The sequence below is a fragment of the Ischnura elegans genome, chromosome 12 (genome assembly GCF_921293095.1).
Source record: "Ischnura elegans chromosome 12, ioIscEleg1.1, whole genome shotgun sequence".
In the NCBI taxonomy this organism is placed as follows: Eukaryota; Metazoa; Arthropoda; class Insecta; order Odonata; family Coenagrionidae; genus Ischnura; species Ischnura elegans.
The window spans coordinates 38,297,562-38,309,327 of NC_060257.1; positions in this window are offsets into that span (position 1 = coordinate 38,297,562).

Consider the following 11,766-nt stretch of genomic DNA (forward strand, 5'->3'; position numbering starts at 1 on the left):
TGAGTGAAGGAAGATAGCTGCGACAAGTAAACCTTGAGACAGATGATAGGAAACCAAAACTAATATTGAGTAACTGATAACTTAGAATCAGAAAACTTAGAAACATCATGGAAGTGTGGAATATTGGCCAAATGACCAGTGGCGTAGCGAATGAGGGGGTCCGAACCTTTCCCTCACTACGAAATGTAAAAACACACAAACAAAATTTATTATGCTGGAAGAATACCGCATAGCTCATTTGCAGTGGTGTATCCAGGAAATTTGTTCGGAGGGGGGTTCAAAATCAGGAGTAAAATTTTTGAATAACAGGGTACTAAGTAGAGGGTTTTTAACTAATTTTAACAATTTTCATAATCGAAAAACTTCGTTTTTCAAAAAAATCTTTCATAAATTCATGATTTTTTAATAATTTGTTTCATTTATGATGAAGCAAAGTCATTGTGTTTTTACATATCGGGGGGACGGAAAGTTATGGGGGGAAAGGTCCCTATTTCGATCCCTTTTTATATCACTCGGCACGTCCCTTTTTCCGTCGCTGAAACGATAGCTTTCGCCGTCCTTCGACCAACCAGAAAGGCTGTTTTATACGTTGCACGTCATTGCGCAGGTTAGTACCGAAAACATTAGTTGAAATTGCGAGAATACGAGCTCGGAATTAGAGCAGGGGCTATTTTTCCATCTCACGTCCACGCATTCTCGCATTTGTTCTAGCACTTCACCGCTTTACACGACGCAATTTTGATGCGCCTTCGTACATACGTCAGATTTCGCAATGACGTGCCCCGTGTAAAACGGCCTGAATGTACGGCTGCTAACGGCGATTGAACACCACACTTTGCTTTTAATAGGGAAGTGCACTAGTGTTTCAAATGCACCAAACACATTTTAAAAATTAGAGTTCAGAATAGCATAATGTCGTAAAACCACAGTTTAAATCCTAATAGTGAATACTTGATTCGAGATGACCGTCTGAAATATGGAAAAATTCAAAGGCCGCGAAAACGGGTGTCCATGTTGAATATTGGCCGTGACGTCACAAGGCAGTAGCAGAAGGCAGCTTCTACACCGTTTAGTTCTACCACTATTATTGCATAGAAAAATTACAGAATTTGAGGGTATCCGTTTTTTGCTGTCATAAAATATCTTCAGATTATATATGTGGCTGCTTCTCTTTTGAGTAAACGACTTCATCATTGCGTAATATATTAATATTCATTTACGTGTCAACTTCAAGTTTGGAAAGAGTAGTACGAATAGCACATTGAATCTTTAATAAATGCATGATGGCATTTATTTTTCGCTGGGTATATTTTGGCACAATGCCGTTTATCATGCCAAAACTTTTTTTGTAAGAACCGAGTCAAACTAATAAACCTATTTCAGACGTTTGCTGCAAGACTTATTCGTTGCGTATGTATTCATGCCGGCCGGAACGTTCGCCCTTCGCTACTAGAATCATGGGATGTTAGCCTTATTTCCGAGCTGGCTGGTGCAATGGTTCTCGGTCCAAGATGGGTTCAAGAAAAGATAATCTTGGTTGGGAGAAGGAAAATTCCAACGATTTATAAATGGTATACCAAACTTTGATGTATTTATGGTTACTGAATTTTTGAATAAGGAGGACAGGTTCAACGCTCCATAGAAATGCGAGACGTTAAGGCTAACAAGGGGAGACCGCGTACCTTGCTGCATCTTTTTCAATTAGGGCGTTAGTTAGGCTGTAATTAATTAATTTTCATGCGTTACTTTTTACAAGTTATATATATAAATCCAAAATATCCTCACTTTCCCAATGGGTCGGTTGGGGTAGTGGTATAGTGCACGAGTCAAAGGATACATGTTAACCGAAGGATAGTGGTTCAAGTCTACGTCATGGCATTATTTATTGTTGCCTTCATTGTGATCATACGGCGTCTAGTTTATCATTAATTATAATTGCAGCAATCATTGACATGAGACAATTTTTTTATCGTCATTATGGCGTTTAGGTATTTTAGCAGTGTCATTACAAACGCCGAGATACGATGACTACAAGGGTTGGTGTGCGCTAAAATGATAATTTTTTCTTTGCTTATACTGACCAACTTCCACATTAAAAATGAAAACCACTCTTGCAAGAGCACATACCATTAAAGGCTCGCGGCAAGCAACAATATGCGTACAGGCATAATTAATAAGAACACAAAGCGAATATAAAATGCCATATATCTCGAACGCTTGTAATTCACATTACTCCAAAGGGAGTTTACTTACTCAGTACATACCTCAGTACCTTGTACTCAGTACCTACCAGTTTACCTCAGTAGCAGTGCTAAAAGAACCATTCTGAAATATAATTTCAACTAACAAATAGGATGAAATAAAAGTCGATAACCCTGGACCGGGCGCGCTGGCGTATAAAATACGTCAATCTTTGAAAACCAAGGATTTCGACATTGTACGTACATTCTGGGCTATATTAGTCTCGTGTATTCTTACAATGTACTTTGACTGCCTATATTGCGAGTTTTCAAAGTTCGAGGTATTGTAGCTAATTTTTTAGATCAGCAAGATGAACCCGTCACCAGTGGAGTACAAATTACGCCGCGCGACCTGCCGTGTACCTTTACATCTGTATCACCTATAAATGTACTAATTTCAACAAATAAAGATTAACTTTAACAAAAATCGTTTGTTATCATATATGCACATATCATGGGCAAAGTACGCATTTTGCCCGGTCGTGTAAAAAAAGTCGCGCCATAATTCTTTAACCAAACTACTTTCTGTTTATAAATTACGTAGGTCTACGCGGAAGATGCTATATTTTGACTCAACACACTTTCTGATGTGACTGAGGTACCTATTAAGTAAATTATTATAATATAAATATCAATTTGATCTTACAATACCTTCAAATGATCTTCAAAACAGAATATCATCGATAGGTAAGAGTCAGGAGCAGCCTTGAACCATTTATTCCGTATAGCTTGTGCTTAAGGCACGGGAATGAATATCTTCTCCAGGCTTTTGTTTTGACGTCGAGATGAAATTTGGAACAAAAAATCATTTATAATTCTATTTTGAATTCATGTTTTCGGTACTAGACGACATTTTTAGGAAGCAAACTCCACCGATTCCCGGAAACTCTCGCCGCGCTAAAGAAGGCGACGGAATACAGCGATACTCCACTGGTGACTACTGCCTTGTGACGTCACATCTCAATCAAGATGGAGGCACTGTGTTTCAGCGCAACATGAAATTTTCCGACTTTCAAAACGTTTTAAAGTGCATACCCCAGATGCAGAAAATAAAAGTGACTATACAAATGTTTCTTTTTTAGGCTAAACTTTCAAATTCAGCAATAAAAAAAAATTAGTGCACTTCCCTATGGAATGACAGTTTTAAATAAGGGAGGACAATCCGGACACATTGATCCGCCTACAGATTTAAAACGTATGTTATCACGCACTATTACAATCCATTTTCGGGTGTACGTCTGCGTGCTTAATATTTAAACTCGACGTTTCGTTCCTCCTGCTGGGAACGTCGTCAGGACCCGAAAATGAATTGTGATAGTGCATCTAATCGCTGCGGAAACCTTAAAATCAAAACTGGTGTTATCATCTTTAAATTTTCAGGACATGCAGAGTAGACCAAATTTCGGAATTTGCCTGAATAAAAATGTTACACCTGATGAATTCAATTGATTCGGCTTTTACTTTGTGAAAATCCATGTTGAAATGAAAATACACAACCCTGGTAACTTTTCACTGGAAAATTATTTATTGGTACGATGCGTTTCGATGCCGAGGCGTCATTCTCAAGTACACTGTTTATAATATCGACCGGCTTCGACCTGAAGACGCCTGCTGGAATGCAGAAGAAACTGTTGTCACCAACGCAACCACGACACGGTGAAACCCCGGAAAATGCAGCCTACATTACCAGCGCACCGCGGAAGACTTCGCACCAATCCCATATTTACCCTGTATAACCCTTCTCCCTTCCCCCTGCCAGAATTTGGGTATATATTGGATTGTCGATATTATAAACAGTGTACTTGAGAATGACGCCTCAGTGTCAAAACGCGTCGTACCAATAAATAATTTTTCAGTGAAAAGTTACCAAGGTTGTGTATTTTCATTTCAACATGTTACACCTGATAAAAAAGCGAGGTAAAATTTTCAAATGGCTAACTTCATAAATCCTTACATTCAGGATGACAGCTTAGGTTTCTAACGAGAGATAAGTCACGGGAAACAGGACGGTCGAGAGGGAATTTTCGGTTTCCATTATAGGAATTCCACAGCCAAAAAGTCGAAACACGAAGATCCCTCTCGGGCACGACGAAATGCTTGAACCGGATTTAAATCTGAGACCGCATGGCTCGTCACCTTCAGCTTAATGCGCCAAGACCCCTTGCCTACTAGGGGTTCGAGGGATAAAATTTCTCCGAACCCCACCATCCAAATCTGTGGGTAAGGTCATTTTTTCAAGCCATATAGACCAAAGGGTAGAGGGTTGAATTGACTACCTATCCTTAAAAAAAGGCAGGTGATCTGAAGGTCGTGGAGTCTTACCTAAGGTGGCCATAAATGTTTTGGCCCAGACCGGGACATCTCAGTACCGGATGGACGGGTCCCCAGTGAAGTTCAAAAACCTCTAGCCTTACTCCATGGAAATAGGTTTGTAAAATCAAAACTAAGAATATTTTTAGTATGGTTATTTGAATTTTTCCTTCAACGACATAGTAAATTTAATTTCGTTTTGGTTACGCTTTCTGTTATAATCTGTCATTATAAAAACATAATCCCTACACGAAATTTGAAAAAAAAAACCTGCATAGTTTTTGCACGAAACCAGTACATTGTACAGAATTTTCGGAAACTGAGGTGACGCCCTCAAAAGCGTAAAATCGGGACCGTCCCGGCCAAACCGGGACGTATGGCCACTTTATCTTACCCCAATTGCATGGGGTACACTGTAAGCGGGTTTAGGAAATGGAAATTATTTGCAATAAACTTCAGCTGTCAAAGGCAAGGCCTCCCCTCGCTGAGAAATGAGGAATATAAAGACAAAAATAAATACCTTAGTCTAAAGTAGTCTGATAAATCATGCGCGAGGGCAAGACCGGATAACTGATACACCTCCATATTTATTAGTACTCTCGCTCGTTTGTTCCTGAAGCAGTGGCGTAGCCAGGAATTTTGTTTGGGGGGGTCCAAAAGCATGGGGAAAATAATGGTTTTTAAACTACCTAATTATAACACTTTTAATAATCGAAAAACTTAATTTGTTGAAGAAATATTTTGTAAATCCCTGACTTTTCAATATTTCTTTTTCTTTATGAAGGAAATTATTTTGTGTTTTTATATTTCGGGGGGTTCCGGACCCCCCGGACCTTTCCCCCTGGCTACGCCGTTGTCCCTAAGGACAGGGATGGCAAGTGAAACGAAACGAAAATAAGTTCAACAGATTCAGGCTTCAATTGGTGAAAGTCAGACATATTTAAATAATTAAAGATCGTAGCACTTTTCCAAAATATTGTGGAAAATTGAAACGAAATGAAAATGTTTCGTTTCGTCCCGTAGGGAAACGAAAATACGAGGCCTAAGTTTAGTTTCGTTCTCGCACGAAATTAAAATCACCAAGGAGCTCAGTTTCGACCTAGAACGAAACCTTACCCCCAGGAACGAGACAAAATTAATTGAAACTCCGCTGATCATAGTTACGTTTCGATCCCAGAATTTGAGTAGAGGGGGAAAAGAGGAATAGTTTCGACCCATTACGTTTGGCATAGGTGAGGAGAGGATAAAACATCGGGCTTCAAAATCGAATGGCCAGTTAGTGTTCACCGTTCTCCTGTTAGTGGTAAAAAAAATATGAGTGCCCCATGCATCTAATGGCGGTAGGCCGAACCTCTACTTCACTCAACTATACTTTGTACTCGGTGTGTGGGTCGAAACGAAATTGTTCAAAGGTGAGGCACGTGGTCCCTCCGCTACAGAACATTATCTACGTTTCGTTCCGTCCCATAGTTTTAGTTTGATTTCGATGAGAAATAGTTTTGACCCCGATTTCGTTCCACCCTGAGTTTTGCTCCTCATGCAAGGGGAATGCATAGAGGAGGCCCATTTCCATCCCATAGAAGGCTGATTCCTGTTGCCACTTCTGTCTCATCGTAATCGGTTTCTAAAAATGTCCACGGCGCGGTGATGAGTGAAATGCGATCCACCTTTTTACCGACATTTTGCAGAATAATGTTTGTAACTGCGAGGAATAGCATTATAAAGCATAGAATTTGATAAATAACACCATCATGAACGTAAATTTCGGTGGATACCCTTAATTTTAACTTATTTCCCCGTGAAACTCGGATCATTTTGCCCGTTAGTGACGCGAGTGGCGACTTTGGTAAACCCATTTAAATGCGCGTTGGGTGACTACACATTTGGAGGCAGACTTGAGGATCCTCTTTTGTAATATTCGTGTCCTCATGTTTAAATCCATTTCGTTTCGTTTCCACATTTCGCTCCTGGGAACGATACTATTGAAATTTAACTGGTTTTGACTTTCGTTTAGTTTCTATAGCCACCCCTGCCTAAGGATCGTTTATTTTCGGCGATATCTATTCTAATTAAATTGAATCCAGGGAATAAAAAATTCTTGGATACAAACCTTAGTGACTGTTCCAAGTTGTGGACTAATGGCTGCCACAATGACTTTGGTGCTATGAACAAGCTTCTCTCCGATGCTCAAATTCTTAATTACCATCGATTTTTGACCCCCTAAAAGTGGAGGCATAGAGTTGTTGGCAACACTGTAATATATAGAAAATCTATCATTTGTTCCTTAATTTTTCATAGGGTTTCAGACGATTTTAGAGGGGGGTTAATTCTATGATCATTTGTCGTATCTCGTCTCGCTCACCCCAAAAGTTTTTTTGAATCTGTCAGTCAGTGGTCGGAAGTAGGTATTATAGTTTTAGCACGAATATTGCAAAAGAGGATCCTCAAGTTTGCCTCTAAATAAGCTGTCACCCTCCGCGAACTTAAATGGGTTTACCAAAGTCGCTGCTAGCGTCGCTGATGGACAAATTGATCCGAGTTTCAAGGGGAAATATGATATAATTTGGAGTGTTAACCAAAATTTATATTCATGATAATGTGATACATAAATTTTATAACTTTTCAATGCTATTCCTCGCAATTACAAACATTATAATGCAAAATACTGTAAAAAGTGGATCGCATTCCACAGTGGCGGAGCGAGGGGGGGGGGGGCTTCGGGGGATAAACCCCCCCCTTCCTCCTTCCGGAGCTCAGAGAATTTTTTCAATTTAATCCATTTTACTTAATTGGATAAAAATATTACATATAGAATAGTGTAAGGAATAATGAAATATCCCTCAGAAAGCCTTAAAGCTCACCATTTTGCACCATTTATCTTAAAAAGTTTCTGTGGAGGGGCACCCGCACCTCCGGCTTAACCTGGCGGGTATTACGTATCCCTAAATTTTCCAAGTAAGCTTCCGCGGAGATTATAATGATATTTAGTGATTTTTCCGCGTTTATCCATTTTGTAGGACCGCGGAAGAATACCCGGAAACATCACTAAATATCATTACGTATCCCTTAGACCCTCGAGTATTAGTTGCACCTAAAACCCCCCCTAGCCTTAATTCCTAGCTCCGTGCCTGGCATTGTCCTCTTCACCGCGCCGCGGACATTTTTGAAAACCAATTAAAATGCAAGAGGTGGGGTGGAATTGGGCCTCCTCTATGCAGTCCCATTGGTTTGTAGATTCGTTTATACTTAAATACACAATATCAATAGGTTTCCGATTTTAAAGAGCTAAAACTAACCTTAAAATAATCTTGCTCCGCTACCACTATCGATCCATCAATACCGTAAATTATTACTAATCATAAGTAGACTGATAACGCGCGAGAGATATAGAGAGGCAGACCCGAAAGGGCATGAAACTCATAAATGAAACTGACTATATAATCCCGAATTCACCTGACTGGTGTAACTACCTCTCGTCACTCAGGTAACACCCATTTGTGTACACCACCGGACAAGGTGTTGCTGGACTGCTGAGCATATGATGCCACAAGCAGACCAAATCGTTCGCACAGCGCCACAGCCGGAGAGCAGGCCCGGACACAGAACACAAAGAGGTGTTCGCTCTTGACTAGTTTTCGTGTGAAAGATCCACAGAGAAAAAATCATCCGCCTTGACCGGGATCATCGGGACCATCCCGGTCAAGGCGGATGATTTTTTCTCCTCGGATCTTTCGCACGATTGTGCATTGCGGGTGACTCCCGTAAAAAGTTATCACCGCGGCTAGTCCCGGTATACTTTAAAAACCCTGCATTAGGACCAAACCGATGTTTAAAGTTTCTAATGGATGTCCCGTCAGGGGGGAATGCAAGGGAGGTGGCCCAAGGGGCCGGGGCCCTCCAAAATGAGGTCCGACATACGCTACTGTCCTCTGTTCATGATGAGTACTGAATTTTAACCCAGAGATTTCTTAGGGGTTTCGGGAAGTCATACCGCCAAGATTTTAGAATACGGCTGGGGCTATCGAAGTGGGTTCCCAGGTGGGTTTCACCCATCTTTAAGCCAGAAATCCGTAAGTGTGTTGTTTGTTGCGGTCTGCACTATATAGCACCCAATGGCACCTGAACGTCACGGAGGGTGTAATAAAAACAATGTGAAAGCTTTGTACAGTCAAAAAGTGCCGTGAGATAATGACCGGCTGATTAGAAATTTCGTCTTCCAAGTGAGATTGAAAATTACGCCTCGTCCATTTGCGGTAACTTAACTTCAAATCACACCCATATTTCATTTATATACTCAAAGGATGAAGTTTGCCATGAAAAATATTTGGCTTAGCCAGTATACGAACCTGGATCTCCCAAGTTCTGAAAGTTTCCTTCGTTTGATAGGGGAATAATAATCCTCATTCAAGCCAAGCGCTACCTGCTAGCAGGGTACTCAGCTATCTGCTAGCAGCCTGCATTGCAGTGGCGCATATATTCTCGCCCCAAGGTCACATCACAATGCGGCAGTGGGAACCAGACTGAGGTCACACGGGCTTTTCCCATCATTCATACTTAGCCGTCGCCTTTTCGCGCGCTTGAAATTTTTCACTTAGCATTTAATCGCGAAAAATGGATATTGCTATTTAAAAATCCAAAAGCGTGAAATGCGTACTCCAGGGGTAATAATCTTTCGATTTAGGCAATAAAAAATAATAGGAAACCACCCTATTGGGAGATCCGGGTTCGTAATCCGGCTAATGCTAACATTTTTCCATGGCAAACTTCAATCTTGGTACATAAAATATGCATCAGTGTGCGTGATTGCGTACAAAGTCACTTCATTCATGCAGTGCTTTTATATTTCATCGAAACTTGTACGTGTTAGTCGTTCTTCTAACACACGGCACTTTGAATCCATCACTTTATTTCCTCCCCTAAAGACCGTTTTACACGGGGCACGTCATTGTGCAATGTGATGTACGAACGAAGGCGCAATCAAAATTGCTTCGTGTAAAGCGGTAAATTGCTAGAACACATGCGAGAATGCGTGGACGTGGGATGGCAAAAAAGCCCCTGTTCTAATTTCGTTCATGCATTCGCGCAATTCCACGCTATTTTAAGGCCGTTTTACACGGTACACGGAATTGCGCAGTCTGACGTACGTGTGAAGGCGCAATCAAAATTGCGTCGTGTAAAGCGGTGAATTGCTAGAACACATGCGAGAATGCGTGGATGCGAGACGGCAAAATAGCCCCTGTTCTAATTTCGTTCATGCATTCGCGCAATTCCACGCCATTTTAGAAATTAATGCAGCTCTAACCTGCGCAATTCCGTGTACCGTGTAAAACGGCCTTTAGAAATTTATGCGGTTTTATCCTGCTCAATTCCGTGCCCTGTATGAAACGGTCTTAGGAGGAGGCCCGAAAATGAAATTTCTTCGTAACCTTCCCTGCAAGTCACAACCACGAACCAATTCTTCGTCGATCTATGAAGTCATTCGTTTTCGGTTACTACCGCGTCGGTTACTGTGGCGAAAACAACATTTTCCCTGGCATTACTGCCAGCATCTTCAGGTCGACGAAACTGTTGGTTTCGCTACAGTAACCGACGCTTTGGTAACCGAAAATAACTTCATCGCGCAACGCGGAAATCTCCGTTCTCACTTCGTCTAACTATGCCGAAGATGGGTATAACCTGAACACAATACGGTCAAAAATAGCAGGTGTTCCCCAGGTTACTGTGTTGGTGGACACAAATGGACAAGGTAGCCGACTCTCGTAAAAGTGTGGTTTAGAAACGGGAGCGTACGATGGTCCTACCACCTCACCGCTTCCTCGGCGTCTGAGAAACCTTTTGAGAGCCAGGATTTTCGTTCGGGTCTCGTCTCGGGCGACGGCTTTCCCTCAGCCACCCTTTAACCCAGAGCCTTACCCCCCCCCTCCAAAAGTACCCAGCCACCCCAGACGATATCTCATGTGGAGGTAACGGGCGGAAGGCTGGGAGGAGGTTGGCTTCGAGCGGGGAAAATAAACATGTGACGAGGTTGAGGGGTACGAAGGACAGAAGCCGAGAATGAAGACGACGCGACGTGGAAGAGTAGAGCAGTTTCGTTCGTGAGTGAATCTTGCATTAAGAACGATTCACGAACGGAATGAATCGATTCGATTTGAATGATTCATAATGAATCAAACTATTGGAGTCCATTATGTGTTACCTGAATTATATTCACATGAAGAGAAATTTAATCACGCAAAAAAGAAGTAGGCAAATGTCTACATCTACATAATACCTTGCGAGCCATCTATATGGTGTTTGGCAGGGGGTTGTCAATCAACAGCATGCTAGAGGATCCCCACATGCACACCGTTCATATGACACATAATTTACGATTTCATACTTATGAAGGCAATTTGCCAATAAAGCTAGAACACACAAAACATGCTGTTAGAAATACTAAGAAAATTCAGAAACATGCATAAGGTTCAGTGGCGTAACGTTGAGGGGTTAGATTAGAGCCTTTGAGAAAGCCTTATAGAAATGAAAAAAAAATAATTAAAACTATTGTCTATTTTTTACATATAATAACTGCATCTGCTTAAAGTTCAATTTTTAGTGCCAAAATGATGTAAAATATATTTCCAGGAATGTCATTTTTTACCAGATTTTGCCTGGGGAGAGAAAGCGGCACTCCAGGCCATCCCATCTCCTCCAAGGCATATTCCTATAGTTAGGCCAGTGCTTAAGTTAATTGGCTAAACTAAAAGTCAACTAACCTATTATTAAGTTAAAACACCGCCGAAATAGATCGTGATCGCGGAAAAAATAACATTCTGAATCTATCTGTTGAAATTCATCGGCATTAACCAATTCACATGACTGGAATCACCGATATGATTCGGTATGCCTTCCTTAAAGACAGAGAGAGGATGAGGAACGTGGATATTTTTACGATATGCGAACGTATATAGATATATATATACAGAGATATGGGGGGTAAAGCACTTGCTTGAGGTAGGGGAAGGTGGCAAAGTGGAAAGAGCACAGACCTTTTGTCGTTCGGAGGGGAAGAGGAGTAATTGGGTACGAAAGTAGGGGAGGGAGCGGAATTTTCGGGGATGGAGAGTGGGATGGGTAGCTTTGAGGGGAGGGAGTGAGGAGGGTCATGCAGGAGTGGTGAGAGAGGAGAGAGTTGGGGGGGGGGAGGTAGGGGAGAGTTTTAAGATGGGAGTTTTTC